The sequence below is a fragment of the Gorilla gorilla genome, chromosome 21, assembly GCF_029281585.2.
Source record: "Gorilla gorilla gorilla isolate KB3781 chromosome 21, NHGRI_mGorGor1-v2.1_pri, whole genome shotgun sequence".
Lineage (NCBI taxonomy): Eukaryota > Metazoa > Chordata > Mammalia > Primates > Hominidae > Gorilla > Gorilla gorilla.
Window position 1 is genome coordinate 55522342 of NC_073245.2, and position 16576 is coordinate 55538917.

The window sequence follows — 16576 nt, forward strand, 5'->3', positions numbered from 1 at the left end:
ATGGAATGGATATGGGGATTAAGGAGGAAGATCACAGCTAAGATTCTGGCTTCACTATTCCCTTGGAGAAGAGTGAGGAAGAGGGAGAGATTCTGAGTTTCATCTTGAACATGCTGTATTTAAGGTATAACCCAACTTTCAAAGGGGAACGCACTCCCTTCAGTGCCCCATCCAATACCAAGAACATCTCTCCCTGGGTTCTGTGTATTGGCTCAGCCCTATGCCAGGGCCATGTGTGTCTGTTTGATGCCCCAAAGGGCTCCTAGCTTCTATTCCTTGGGTTCTCAGGAAGTTTCCTGTGACTCAGATGTTAATTGGCCACAGTCAGGTGGACTTTGAAGCAGCAGGTCTGCCAGAGCCCAGCAAGGCAGAACTTTCCCTCTTACCTTCGCATTGTCAAACTCCTGATAAGAAGCTGTATTAGTCCACGGTGGCTGTATTAGTGCATTCTTGCACTGCTACAAAGAAATGCCTGAGTCTGAGCAATTTTTAAAGAGGTTTAATTGACTCACATTCCACAGGCTGTACAGAAAGCACGATGCTGGCATCTGCTGAGCTTCTCAGGAGGCCTCAGAAAATGCACAATCATGGCAGAAGGTGAACGGAAAGCAGGCACTTCTTATGTGGCTGGAGCAGGACCAAGAGAGAAGGGGGAGGTGCCACACACTTTTAAATGACCAGCTGTCACAAGAACTCACTATCACAAGAACAGTGCCAAAGGGGAAATCCACCTCTATGATCCAATCACCTCCCACCAGGCTCCACCTCCAACACTGGGGATTACAATTCGACATGAGATTGGGTGGGGACACAGATCCAAACCATATCAGTGGCACACCCCTGTAGTCCCAGCTACTTGGGAGGCTGAGGTGAGAAGATTGCTTGAGCCCGGGAGTTTGAGGCTGCAGTGAGTTATGATTGTGCCACTGCACTCCAGCCTAGGTGACAGAACAAGACCCCATCTTTAAAAAAAAAAAAAAAAAAAGGCCAGGCGCGATGGTTCATGCCTGTAATCCCAGCACTTTGGGAGGCTAAGGCAGGTGGATCACGAGATCAAGAGATGGAGACAATCCTGGCTAACACGGTGAAACCCCGTCTCAACTAAAAATACAAAAAAAACTAGCCAAGCATGGTGGCATGTGCCTGTAATCCCAGCTACTCAGAAGGCTGAGGCAGGAGGATCACTTGAACCCGGGAGGTGGAGGTTGCAGTGAGCCAAGATCACACCATTGCACTCCAGCCTGGGTGACAGAGTGAGACTCCGTCTCAAAAAAAAAACTTCTAGTAAGAGTGTTTCTAAACCGCACCAGAAGGCTTTTATCCCTACTGGGTCTGACCCCAAAGGGGACGCATTCCAAGAGCCTGTTGCCTGTGAGTTACATAGAAATATGAAAGGATTCCCGGCCCCTGCCCTCTCAGGGAACACTCCACTCTGACAGCACTGGCATGCACCCAACAGTCAATGTCTGCCTTCATATCCCTAAAAGAGAACAGAGAGGAAAACCCTTCTGTAAGTGGAAGGTTTTACAGTGCCAGTGAAAATTATTCAGAAAGTAATTAACATAATCAAAATCTTTGTAGGTCATGCTGAAAATGCCTTTTCTTCAAACATTAGTCTTGCTCTTGGGTCTCATCCATTTTTTTTCTGTCCTGAATAGTGTGGAAAGTTGGCTTTCTCCAGATGGACTCGCTGACTTTTGGTGGCTGCAAATGGATTTCCCAAAGGCTGTGCACAGTTGGTTTTCTTTCAGCTTTTCTTAACTTTCATTTATTTTTCTTCCATCCTCACCCTGGAATTAGGACAGTGCTTTCGGGTTGAATAAATTTAAAATGCCATTTTTTGATAATTGGAAAAGCCAAGCCCACCTTTGAGCCGTATCACATAATGTAAATTTTTCAGATGAAGGGATTATAGGTCATCAATCTCTGCACTAATACTTATCCATAAATCCATCAGACACCAGCGTATCAAGTCCTGGTTCAAGTTTTGTGCAACTCCAGGGTGCTTCCAATTATCTCAATGACTCTTTCAAACTTCTTGAAAATTTCTCAAAACAAATCAAATTTTCATTCAGTGTCCAATTAAACATAAGTATATGTCATTCAAGACTTTGAAGCAGGGTTTCTTAACCTGGGGTACACAGGTCTATGGATAGAATTCAGTGATCTATGAACTTGAGCAGGAAAAGAAGTTACCTCTTTTTTTCACTAATGGTCTGAAATTTAGCATTTTCTTGCATTATGAATGTAGACAACAAACCACAGTAGCAGTAGCAGAATCTGGGGCTTTCACCAATAAAATCCATGGATATTTTCATATCACCTAACAGTTGCTACATAAATCAGATATTTTTAAATATCTACATTTAACACTACTTTGAAATCACAGTAATTATTAAACTTTCTGCTAGCTTGCTATTTAAAGTGCTAACAAAAAGCACATTTATTACAATATCACAAATTTTCTTAACATTTGGATAACTTTATTTCAGTATAATTGATTTCCTTTGGAATTCTATGTCTTTTTATACATTTAAAGACTCTTTACAGAGCAGAAGTTCAGAGGCCTCACCAAACTGATGACTGCTTGGGGGCTTATGCAGAAGAAAAAGGCTAGGAGCCCTGCTTTGGAGGGGGAGAAATAGGGGAAGGAGGGAAGAAATTCGATAATCAGAGATGGAGAGCCTGAAATATGTAATTCTGTTCTGAACTTCTTAAGGGGAGGAGGCATCTGAGAAGGAAGCATTAATGTTATATAGTAAAGAACTTGGCCATTCCCAATTAGAGGTCTGACCTTTGTTCCAGGCTCCTGGGGGGTAACATCTAAACCCTTGAAATGTCCAAAATGATTGGACTGTGTTATTCATGGTGGCCCCTCTGACCACACCTTGTTTATGCTAACAAGGTGACTAATGGTGGGCCTCTCTAGGGAGTAGGTGTTGAGGATTAAGTTCACTCTTGTGGGCCATCAACCAGTCATGCATATATAATGAAGCTCCAATAAAAACTCTGGACACCAGAGTGTCCAAAGAGCAGGTGAGCTTCCCAGGTTGGCATGGTACACCATCCACATTGTCACATCTCAATGCTGAGAAACTAGCACATCCTGAGGGCAATGAAAGCTATGCATTTGGAGCCCTTTCAGACTCCATCCTATGCATCTCTTCCTTTGGCTGATTTTAATGTATCCGTTTCCTGCAATAAACCATATCCATGATTATAACCATATCCATGGCTTTCAGTAAGGTGAGTCCTTCTAGAGAATTATTGAAATCTTAGGGTGGTTTTAGGAAGCCTCCCGAACTTGCAGTTAGTGTCAGAAGTGAGGTTGGTCTTAGGAGGACTCTTTCCTCTAACTTCGTAGTTGGACCCTACCTCCTTGCAGTTGGGGTCAGAAGTCTTGGGCAGACTTGGCAGTTGGGAGATCAGATCCATGCTCTCCTACCTTTCAGTTTGGCTGAAAGGGGTAAATGTACATGGGAATCACCTGAGGATCCCATTAGTTCTGATTCAGTATGCATAGGGTATGGCTTGAGACACTGCAGTTCTAACAAGCAACAGGTTGTTGCAGATGCCACTGTCTCTGGACCACGCCTTGAATAGCGAGCTGCTAAAGCACAGCCAATGACATCTCTTCTCAGCTTGAGATCCTCAGTGGGCATCAGTGACCACCAGAGACAGTACACACCTCTGAGTATGGCATTCCAGGTCCTTCAGGATCCAGCCCCTGCATTCTCTTGCAGTGTCTTCAACCCTCTTGGCCCTAGCTCTGTCTCCAGTGGTCCACCTGGAATGTAAGACCTCCATACTCACATGTCTTGTCCATCCAGTCTGCTTCTGGCCACAGACCCATCTCTTTATGAGCCCATCCCTGCCCCTGTCCCAAAGCCAGGCCCAGCCAAAAGCATCAGCAATGGCAGGCAGCTCCAGTCTGGCCCTGACCCCTGGCCCAAGCTCTGAGAGCTGAACTGATACCAAGGTGGGAGCCCTAGGCACATCTAGCAGGGGAAAGGCCAACTCTTCATTTTCTACCTCAGTCCCTATCAGGTTATGTGAGGAGATCGATTCCTTTCTGTTCCTGGACTCTAGTTCCTTATGGACAGGGCTGAACCTTAATCTCAAAAACCTAGTGGCCTAGTCCCAGCTCCTGGAGCCTGACTTTCCTGATGCCAGCCACCTGTCCAGACTGCTGACAGACAACTGCTGCTGGGACACCTGCTGTTTTCTACCTCATCCTCAGCCTTTGTGTGGACTTTGAGAATTCATTTTTGTATTCTACCTCAGATTAGAATTCTAATTGAGAATTCAATTTTGTATTCTACCTCATCCTCAGCCGTTGTGTGGACTCTGAGAATTGCTGCCACCTCTTGTGGATATTTCAGATAGTGGTTCAAGAATACTCACTCTTTGCCACCCTTCTCCTTGGGAAGGACATAGTTCTCACTGATGTTCAGCTTGCTCATATGATTTGCTCTGGCCTCATGGTGGATGGAGTGTACTTTCCCTGACCCTTGACTTTAGGCTTAGTCTCAGGACTTTCTTTGTCCAATGGGACGTTAGCAGACATAATACAAGAAGAGGCTTGACATGTGCTTGTAGAGTTGGGCTATGCACTCTTGCATTCTGGTGACCTACAGGGAGAAGAACACGCCCCAGATAACAACTGCCCCTCCAGCCTGGGATCCAGGATGAACCCATGTGGAGCAGACCTGAGCAGATCCACATTGAGAAGTGTAGCCCAGCCAGATCCATAGTTCAAAGCCCAACCAACATCCAGTAACCCTTAGCTATGTGACTGGGAATTTTGGGAGTGGTTTGCTATGCAGCAATAGCTGATTGATACACTTGGGACATGTGTGCTTATCCCATTTGACTGAACTTCCTGGGTCCCCATCTGCTCCAGGTCAGTTCTCCCAGAACCTAAGCCACATCGAGAGCAAAACTTGTGCCAGTTCCCAACCTTTCTTTCCACTTTCTGTGTTCCTATTTTGCTTCTCATTTTCTGTGTAATCCTGGAAAAAAATATTTAACTTCTGTGAACCTCACTTCTCTAGGGTTGTAGGTAATACTAGATATAGGTGGTTGTTAACTCTCTAGGACAATTCTAGGCATACAGAAGATGTTTAACAAATTGTAGTAAGTCAGCCATTCCAGGCTAATTCCTGAGAAATAGGATGGGCACCACTCCATTGAGGTGCTAGAGAAACAACCCAAACCCTAAGCTGGAGACTAATTTTACATTTTCAACCTCCCTTCCTTGGGCTTGTTTCTTGGTTCCCAGCATTCTCATAGCACTTGTAGTTCCCTACTATGATGTGTCCACTCTCATTTCTGTCTTCTCTGCTAGATTAGAGGCCCTTACAGACAGTAACTATCACTTACTCATCTCTGTATCCTCAGCCTCTGTCTAGCACAGTGCCTGGAATAGTGTTGCTTAATAGATGTTTATTAAAAGAATGACTTAGTCATCCAATGAATCAATGAAGAAAAGGAAGAAAGAGAGGGAGGGAGAGAGAGAAAAAGGAGAGGAGGAAGAAAAAGGGAGGGAATGAGCGACAGAGGGAGGGAAGGAAGGAAGAAAGAAAGAAGGGAAAAAGGATATACAAGGATTTGGATGCATGGTTGGATGGATGGATACAGGGATGGGTGAGGATGTCTGTACCTTTGGAAGGGTAAATAACAGGTGAGTGCATGGTTTATGGATGGATGAATGGAGCCCCTTATCCGTGGGGATGTCCAATAGCTTCACACTGGCTTCTTTTTCTATCCCCTCTATCTCTCACTCATTCCTCTCCTGTCACAGGCAACTCCTGGGTTTAAGTGTCCTTTTGAACAAATAAGAAAACTCCAATTGGTGTGTGAGGGCTTCTAGCATTCTAATTGTGAAGCATGCTCCTGAATGACTTAGGAGCTAAGGGGAGCTTGAAAAAGCCTAAGATGCTGAGAGAAAATGAGAATCATGACATTTTGAAAAGGAAACCAATTTTCTCTAACTAAAACTGTTGCCTCTGTAAACCATATTATAAATCCAATAAATTCACATAATGCTATGGTAAATCCCTCACAAAAGAGAGAAGGAGGGGGGAAAGAGAGAGAAAAGGATAAGAAAAATCTTACAAAGACTTCCAAAGTCACTCTTCTCTTTAAAAACAATTGCTTTGATCCCTATGTTACTAACTACCTGAATTCAAATACAGGCTCCACCAATTCCAAGGAATTAACTTTGGCAAATCACTGAACCTCTCTCTGCCTCAACTCCTTCATCTATAAAATGAAGATAGTAATACCTACCTCATTACATTATTGTAAGGATTATTGAGATAATATAGGTAAAGCTCTTAGGAACCTGCCATACACATAGCAAGTTATAGGGAAAATGCACCTGAGAGCATTAAACACACATTTAGAATGATCCTGTATGGCAGATGCACCTGAATGTATGTTCCAAGCTAGGAAATTTGGGAGCGGCCAACCCAGAGATTCATCCCTTGACTATGATAAGCATCTGAGCCCCCAGTCTGTCCCATGGAGCACAGGCTGTACAGGGATTGAGGCCCTGAGTTTTGGGATAAACGAAGTTTGCCAGGTAGAGGTCATTAAGGGAAGAGAGTTAACTGAAAATACTAATATATTAGCCGATTTTTTGATAAAAGCCACTTGAGGGGTAGGGGAGTGGGAAAGTGGAGGGGTGGGGAGTGGGAATTGTTAATGAGTACAAAAAAAATAGTTAGAAAAAATGAATAAGGCCGGACATGGTGGCTCACACCTGTAATCCCAGCACTTTGGGAGGCCAAAGAGGGTGAATTGATTCAATCCAGGAGTTGGAGACCAGCCTGGGCAACATGGTGAGACCCTGTCTGTACTAAAAATACAAAAAAATCAGCAAGGCATGAAGGCACAGGCCTGTAATCCCAGCTGCAAGAATCACTTGAACCTGGGAGGCAGAGGTTGCAGTGAGCCGAGATCGTGCCACTTCACTCCAGCCTGGATGACAGAGCGAGGCTCTATCTCCAAACGAAAAGAATAAGACCTAGTATTTGCTAGCACGATAGGGTGACTATAGTCAAAAATAATTTAATTGTACATTTGTAAATAACTCAAAGGGTATAATTGGATTGTTTGTAACACAAAGGATAAATGCTTGAGGGGATGGACACCTCATTTTCCCTGATGGGATTATGCATTGCATGCCTGTATCAAAACATCTCATGTAATACACAAATATATACATCTACTATGTACACACACAAAAAAGGTGTTTTTCCCTATCTCCTTTGAATAAAAAGCATTGTCTTTCTGATAATAGAAAGAAGGATTGAAAGAAAATGCATATAAACTGCATGTTGTTTGCAAGCAGTTGCAGTTTCCTTGCCCAGCCTGCCATCACTGGGCTGTGTGGTTATGTCGTCCAGCCCACCACCACTGGGCTGTATGTAAGGTGGCTATCTTGTCCAGCCCACCACCACTGCACCATGTGTGTATGTAAGGCAGTCTCCTCTCCAACCCACTGCCACTGGACTCTCTCCTCCGTTAGGAAGCCCCTAATAAAACCCCATGCCTCAATTGCTGGCTCTGGGTCTCTTCTTCAGCCTCTTGAACCTGGTGCCTTCCCTGAGGTTAATAGGGATTTGGCACAATATAAGTGTATAATAAGTGTGGGCAATTCTTGTTACTATTACTCCCTACACTCACAGTGGAACACAGCACCAGGGCCTGGTGACCTAGGGACCATGAGTAGATCCCACACTGCTCCAAAGACATTCGTCCTCCTCGACAGCCTCACATATCATCATTCTCTACCCTGATCACCCCTAATGATCCTGACACTAACTCCTCCCAAGTCTAATGCCAAACATCATGTAACCCAAATGTGGATGTGGGCCATGTGGGCAAGGCTTCATACAGCATTATATTGTGAGAAAGAGCCAACACCCAAAAGTAATTCAAAATAATTGAAATATTACTTGGTATTTCAAAGAAATGTCAAAGGGAGAAGTACATTCTGAACACACAACCATAAACATCTTTAAAATTTTTCCTGTCACTGCTGCTTTCAATATTCCACACACAGCATTTACCCAAAACTCCCTCTCTCCTTCACCCACCCTCAATGCCGGACCATGAAGTTCTTCTATTTCTCACCCCCTTCATCTCTTCCCATATTTGTTCTTCATTGGGTAGATCAACTTAACCTTCTCACATCTTAGTGCTTCTCTCCATTTCTACCTGGATTACCTGGATTCTAAATAACAAAGGTAAACCCAGGAGCTGACCAAGTAGACCAGAATTCTTCCCCATAGAATCAGGGAAGATGTTAAAAATACTCATTCTTAATTTTTGTCCCTGCTAAACCAAGTTATCTGAAATCTCCATGCCTTTGCTCAAGCTATAATATTTCTTCTGCCTGGAATGCACTTCACTTTTTTTTTTTTTTTTTTTAAGAGACAGAGTCTCACTCTGTCGCCCAGGATGGAGTGCAATGGCGCCATCTCAGCTCACTGCAACCTCTGTCTGCCAGGTTCAAGCAATTCTCCTGCCTCCGCCTCCCAAGCAGCTGGGATTACAGGTGCGTGCCACCATGCCCAGCTAATTTTTTGTATTTTTAGTAGAGACAGGGTTTCACCATGCTGGCCAGGCTGGTCTCAATCTCCTGACCTTGTGATCCGCCCACCTTGACCTCCCAAAGTGCTGGGATTACAGGCATGAGCCACATGCCCGGCCACACTCCACTTCTTTTAAGAAGCCTTTGGGCTCTCCCTCTCCGTCTCCCTCCCCCTCCCCCTCCCCCTCCCCCTCTCCCTCTCCCCTCTTTCCACGGTCTCCCTCTGATGCCGAGCCGAAGCTGGACGGTACTGCTGCCATCTCAGCTCACTGCAACCTCCCTGCCTGATTCTCCTGCCTCAGCCTGCCGAGTGCCTGCGATTGCAGGCGCGCGCCACCACGCCTGACTGGTTTTCGTATTTTTTTGGTGGAGACGGGGTTTCGTGGTGTCGGCGGGGCTGGTCTCCAGCTCCTAACCACGAGTGATCCCCCAGCCTCGGCCTCCCGAGGTGCCGGGATTGCAGACAGAGTCTGGTTAACTCAGTGCTCAATGGCGCCCAGGCTGGAGTGCAGTGGCGTGATCTCGGCTCACTACAACCACCTCCCAGCCGCCTGCCTTGGCCTCCCAAAGTGCCGAGATTGCAGCCTCTGCCCGGCCGCCACCCCGTCTGGGAAGTGAGGAGCGTCTCTGCCTGGCCACCCATCGTCTGGGATGTGAGGAGCCCCTCTGCCTGGCTGCCCAGTCTGGAAAGTGAGGAGCGTCTCTGCCCGGCCGCCATCCCATCTAGGAAGTGAGGAGCGCCTCTTCCTGGCCGCCATCACATCCTGGAAGTGAGGAGCGTCTCTGCCCGGCCGCCCATCGTCTGAGATGTGGGGAGCACCTCTGCCCTGCTGCCCCGTCCGGGATGTGAGGAGCGTCTCTGCCCGGCCGCCCCGTCTGAGAAGTGAGGAGACCCTCTGCCTGGCAACCGCCCCGTCTGAGAAGTGAGGAGCCCCTCCGCCCAGCAGCCACCCCGTCTGGGAAGTGAGGAGCGTCTCCGCCCAGCAGCCACCTCGTCCGGGAGGGAGGTGGGGGGGGCCAGCCCCCCGCCCGGCCAGCCGCCCCGTCCGGGAGGTGAGGGGCGCCTCTGCCCGGCCGCCCCTACTGGGAAGTGAGGAGCCCCTCTGCCCGGCCACCACCCCGTCTGGGAGGTGTACCCAACAGCTCATTGAGAACGGGCCATGATGACGATGGCGGTTTTGTGGAATAGAAAGGGGGGAAAGGTGGGGAAAAGATTGAGAAATCGGATAGTTGCCGTGTCTGTGTAGAAAGAGGTAGACATGGGAGACTTTTCATTTTGTTCTGTACTAAGAAAAATTCTTCTGCCTTGGGATCCTGTTGATCTGTGACCTTACCCCCAACCCTGTGCTCTCTGAAACATGTGCTGTATCCACTCAGGGTTGAATGGATTAAGGACGGTGCAAGATGTGCTTTGTTAAACAGATGCTTGAAGGCAGCATGCTCGTTAAGAGTCATCACCACTCCCTAATCTCAAGTACCCAGGGACACAAACACTGCGGAAGGCCGCAGGGTCCTCTGCCTAGGAAAACCAGAGAACTTTGTTCACTTGTTTATCTGCTGACCTTCCCTCCACTATTGTCCTGTAACCCTGCCAAATCCCCCTCTGCGAGAAACACCCAAGAATGATCAATTAAAAAAAAAAAAAAAAAAAAAAAAAAAAAAAAAAAAAAAAAAAGAAGCCTTTGGTAGGCCAGTCTCTCTGCTCTGAGAGCTGGGAGTGGCTGGGAGTGACTTGGAGATGCAGAAGAGGCAGAGGCTGGAAGTCTGAGGTCTAGTTTTGGTAGCTGGCTCACCTCCAGTCTGATTTGGAAATGCAGAATGTGTTCCCACAAAGCCTGAATGACCACTGGCCTGGTATGTGGTCCAGGGGACATAATGTCGAGTAGAGAGTTGGACTAGCTGACCCCCAAAAAATCAGATTCTGTGGTATTCATGACAGAACAATTCCACTGCAGGAGAAACAGGCCAACATTGGCAGAAGAGTTGGCCATAGCCACCAGTTGCCCCTGTGGTCCTTATGAGGCAAGAAGCTCAGATTTGGAGGGTAATGCAAGCTCCTCCAGACCAGCAGGTCCATGGTGGCCTCTCTACAGCCCCATTTCCACCACTGCTCCCCATCCCACAAAGTGTGGAGCATGGAGCCCCTAGACCAGACACCTTTGGAAGAACACCTTGAAAAATCTCATCTTTCACACAGCAGTTTATCGTTTTCAATGAATTGTTACCATTGTCCTCACCACCACCCGAGACCAACAGGAGCAGAATCTCAGCTCTGACCCTAACTACATGTGACTTTGAGTGTGCCACTTCTCCTCTCTGGGGCTCAGTTTTCTTGGGAGTGTATCAGTCAGGATAAACTAAGTGCTATGCTATGTAACAAACAAGCTCAAAAATCGATGCCTTTATACTGCAAGCATTGATTTATTGCTCATGATAAATAATCAAAGTGACCTGTGAGAGGCTGTGCTCTACATAGTCACATGGGCAGCCACAGTCTCCTCCACCTTGCAGCTGCAACACCTGGAATGTAAGGCTTCCATATTCACATGGCAAGGGAAGAACTGCATTAGACTGGAATTCTAACTATCTGAGAAGTGACACGCATGAGCCCTACTCATATTTTTTTAGCCAGAACTAGGCACCTTGGTGCCGCCTACCTCTGATAACAGAAAGAAAGAAACTGCAATATAAATTGCATGCTGTTTGCAAGAGCAAACAGGGAGCCAAGAAACATAAGACAACATATGGAATATCTGCTTAGTAATACCATCTCTGCCACAAGGTGTGATAATACTTCTATTACTAGGTAACTAGAAGGATTAGGTGAACAATCGTTTTGCAAAAAGGCTTTCAACATTTAAACCTCAGAAAATATTTATTGTGCAGCTACTATCTCCTAGGTCTTGTGCTTAGTGCCAGGAACACAACAGTCATCCTATCCTCGTGGAGCTTACTGTCTTGTGTATGAGGCAGACAAAAAAATCACCTAATTGCACCAATAAGAGTGTCACTAAATACTGCAACAGATGCTCTAAAGAGAGATGTGTGGTGATATAATATGACAGAGAGCCTTAATTCATCCGAGCAGTCCAGGAAGACCTCTCTTGAGCTAAGATCTGAAGAATGGGCAAGGAGTAAGTAGATGAGCAGTTAAAGAGAAGGCAGCCAGATGTGGTGTGCACCTGTAATCCCAGCTATACAGGAGGCTGTGACAGAAGAATTGCTCGAGCTCAGGAGTTCAAGTCTGGCCTGTGCAACATAGAAATACCCTCACGTCGAAAAAAAAAAAAGAGGGAGAGAGACAGAGACAGAGAGAGAAGGTGGTGCAGAGTGTTGTTGGCAGATGAAACAATATAGACAAAGGTCCAGTGGCAGGAAAGGCACAGCAAGTTTGAAGGACTGAGAAAAAGCTGGAGAGGCTTGGGTACAGAGACCAATGCACAGCTTGGAATGAGAGGCGGTCAAGTTCAACAGAGACCCAACCTTGTGGGCTGAAACAGGATTTATTTGTCCTTTATCACCAAAGCAAACTGAGGCAACATGGTTATTATGGTCACCATTCCCACTTTGAAGAAATATAAATTGATACCCTGAGCAGCCAGGAGACCCATCTAGAGTCAGGAGAGGAGGTGATATTCTGACTCACCCTAACCACTGTGTGGCCACCTCCAAAAGCCTCAGGACAATTCAGGACCAAGAACATTCTCTCCCACCACGAGAAGAAACATTTCCTTCCTGGAGTAGGTTCCACATCCCATCCAGTGATGTGTGTAAACTCACAACATTAGCCTGCGCTGGGCCAGCCCCATGGGCCAGGACAGGTTGAGGCCAAGAGATGGGGATAGAGATGACGGGATAGAGACCCCAGTCACTTTCTTTTCATCTCAGCAGTACCATTATTTTATCATGTGACTTTGGGCAAGCAATTTCCCCTTCCCAGCCCTCAGTTTCTCCATCTCTGAAATGCAGGCATTGAACCAGATGGTCTCTGAAGTCCCAGCAACAGGAGTTTTAGGTGTGTTTTCCGGCTGAGTAATGAAGGGGGAAAGTGAGTAGACTCCAAACCAGTCTTTATCTGGAGAACTGCAATTTGCCAAACAAGAAAATCAAGGGGAAATTGCAAAGATGATGAGGGATGGACCTTTTTTAGGAACAACAACCTAATCACAAGTCACTGCTAGAGAAGAAATGTCACAAAAACCTTGATTTGCAGCTTTAGGGAGCAGCGTGCCATGGGATACAGGCAATTAACAACGTGAGAAGCTTCCCCAAGGCTCAGATGAATCATGAAAGGCAGTGTTGATGGGCTGGAAAGGATGCCAAACAGCACATGATCAAAATCCTAGTCTAATTCATGAAGTCCTGTGGAGCTGTCCTACCAAGCAGTCATTCTGCATCTGCCTAGACAACCCTTGTGATGGGGACCTTTATACCCACTCCCCTTTTGCACAGTGCCCAACAGAGTGCATGGCACACAGCAAGAGCTCAACACATATTTCTGAACGAATGAACTAATTAATCAATAGCTGCAGTGATGTCCCTATATCTCTCCTGGTACTTTTATCTGTGGGTTCTAGTGCTACTCTCTAGTGCTACTCTAGAGCACCTCTGTTCTCATGACTGCCTGTCTCAGGAAGAGATCCCCAAAAGTAGACATTTATTTTGGAGGTGTTTTTAGGAACCCCTGTTGAGGCGGAGGAACTAAGACAGGTTAGCAACAGAAGCCAACATGGGGTGTGTTAATGAAAAGGCTACCACTATGGGCAATTGTAGCTCAATCCTTCTGGAAAACCTCTGGGAGATGATATAGAATTCTGCTAGCCAACTCAGCAGCCACCAGCCACATGGGGCTGAAATGTGGCTAGTCTAAATTGAGATGTAGAATAAGTGCAAAATACACACCGGATTTTGAGGACTTGGTATTTTTAAAAAGTGTAAGATATCTCAGTAATGATTTTTATATTATGTAAGATTATGAAATGACTATTTTTAATATATTGGGTTAAATATAGTGTTAAAATTAATTTCACTTGTTTTTCTTTTTTCCTTTCTTTTTCTTTTTTGAGACTGAGTCTCTCTCTATTGCCAGGCTGGAGTGCAGCGGCATGATCTCAGCTCACTGCAACCTCTGCCCCCTGGGTTCAAGAAATTCTTGTGCCTCAGCCTCCCAAGTAGCTGGGATTACAGGCGACCGCCACCACGCCTGGCTAATTTTTGTATTTTTCGTAGAGATGGAGTTTCACCATGTTGGCCAGGCTGGACTTGAACTCCTGACCTCAAGTGATCCACCTGCCTTGGCCTCTTAAAGTGCTGGGATTACAGGTGTGAACCACCGCACCCAGCTAATTCTTTTTACTTTAATTTAAAAGCATGTATGACTCACACTTATGGCTCACATATTTCTATTGCTCAATGCTGACATAGAACATACCTTAGAGTTATCCCACCCAAGGGGTGAGGAAGCTGGGTTTTTACCCACCCATTTATACCCGTCATTGGTTGAGTACTGCTCCCAGGGGTATAAAATCCTTAGTATTTCAACCTGGCCCATGCACCAGTGAGCTTCTGCAGCCAGAGAAAACCCTCAGCCAGAGCTGCAAGAACTTGTCATAGGAACATGTTCAGGAATGAAGAGTGCAGGGGGATGTGGGCAGAGCACTGCTACCCTGCCCAACAAAAATCTGATAGCCATATCTATGTCCTGCCCTCATGTCCCAGCCTCTCCTATCCAAAGTGAATGGCCCAATTTCTTTCTACAAGTCCTTCTCATAAAATTTGCTCTCTGTCCCCTCAGCTTCTGGACTGCCTTCTCCAAACACATACCGGTTGGTCACTGTCCTTTTTACAGGGTGCTGGTTGAGATGGTCTATCCATTCATGGGCTTCTTAGCCCTCCCGAGCCAAGGACTCCTTAGAGATTCTGGTAACTTCAGGGAACTTCTCCCCTGAAGGAAATTCTTTTTAGGCCATGTGCACCATTCTCGCAAAATTTTGTATTGCACTTTCAAGGGGTTCACAACCCCAATGTCCATACATAGGCCTTTCCAAAGGTCAGTGAACCCAAGATTGAAAACCCCAGCTCTAATGCTTGTCTGACTCCTTTTATTCCTCCACTACATATGTTCACATCTTTCTTTCTGAATGCTTTCAATTTTCTCAGCAGAAAAGGAACGTAGTTCCTAAAGCTGCAAGTGGAGGCAGGCACCCCAGAGTGATCTGCTGGCCATACATAAGGAGTTGCTGAGTGCTTGGGGTTACCCCCCACGCCAATCCCCATTGACTCACTGGCTCCTAATAAACAGCTGATTTGTGAAGATGAGCCTCACAGGCAACCAGGATATCAAGGCAGAGAATCCTCTGCCCACAGGGCACAGAATGATAAAGCCAGAAGAGGCCAAGGACATCAGCATGTGTTATGCATGCCAGCAAAGTTGAGCTTACACGGCATGTCATTGATCCTTGAAATAACTCGGTGAGGTATGTGGGGCTCTCATCTTCATTCCACAGATGACACTGGAATCAAGATAGAGACAGTACAACTCAGAGGAGAGGAGTTTGCCTAAGAACACATAGGTAGCAAGAGGGGAAGCCAGGACTTGAACTAATATCCTCTGAGTCCCAGCCCTATATCCCTTTATCCCCATCAAGTTGCTCCTACTGGAGGAAACTGCTAGCTGTCCACCCAAGTCCAGCTCCTCTTACTCCATAGTAGCTGTGATTGGGACATGGCTGTTTTGCCAGGAACAGCAGTCCCAGCTTCTCTGCAGGCCAGGGATGGGGTATGAGTGGACACAACATGTGCCATTTCTGTCTCACTTGTTTACGAAAACATGTATGGTCCTTATGGCCCTGAGTTTGCACATTTTTCTCCTCCTACTGACAGGATGGCAATAATAAAAGTGACATAAGAAGCCACATAAACATGGCAGAGTCATTAATGAATAAGACTGGGATCCTGAACATGCATGTGGAGCAGAACTACCTGTTGACCTGGAACATCCCACCTCTGACTGTTATGTGAGAGACAATTGACTTCTTTGTTCTTTAAGCTACAGTATTTGGGAGTCTTTTGTTCTAGCAGCTGAGCCTTTTACCCTAACTAATACACACCCCTAGGGAGCAGAGTAGGGAAAGAAACTTACATTTAGGCTTTCTGAGGCCCTCCCAGTTTCACCAGATGTCAAGATGGCACATAATATGAGGCCTTTTTGGCCTCATACCACGCCACAGAATGATCCCTAAGGATTACAACATCATCAGTTCAGGTGACCTCAATATGTACAGGATCTCAGCCCAGAGATTACAGAATCTCAGAACCCAACACATAAGTGCTCACTGCTGGCCCCAGTGGGCTCAGAGCTGTGATTCACCCTGAGAGGGGAAAGGGATGGAAACACTGTTATTTGCTTATTCCCTACTCTCCCTCCTTCCTGTATATTACCCTGCCTCAGCTAGGTCAAAAGTCCCCACCCCCCACTGTTTGAATCCCTCATTTTCCTCCTTTCTCCTATGTGCAAAACAAACATACATTAATACATCTACCCTTTGCTCTTATAAGAAAACGGGCTCTGTAACCAAGACAACTGGTTTTGGCCTACAGCACTGAACACAGGAGAAAGCCAGCTGCCCGTGATAAGGGTCCATCTATCCTGGGACCCTGCCCTGCAGACCCCTGCCTCCCGCCCTTCTGTCTGGTTGCTCCCAGTGACCGGCTCAGCCAATCAGAGGGCTGCATTTCTTTCGGCACTGGCTTTTCTCAACTTCTAGAATCAACTCCAGGCTTGAGATGCCATCTGGGCTGAACCCACAGAAAAGGATGAACTTCGTCTTGCTTTTAACATAGCTCAGGCGTCCAGCACATAATGACCTTCAAAACCCTGCACCTCACAGAAATGATCCCCATGAAGGCATGCGTGGATACGTGGCCACTCTGCTGGGGTACGAACTTCCGGGTGCCATGCTCCAAAATCCTCCT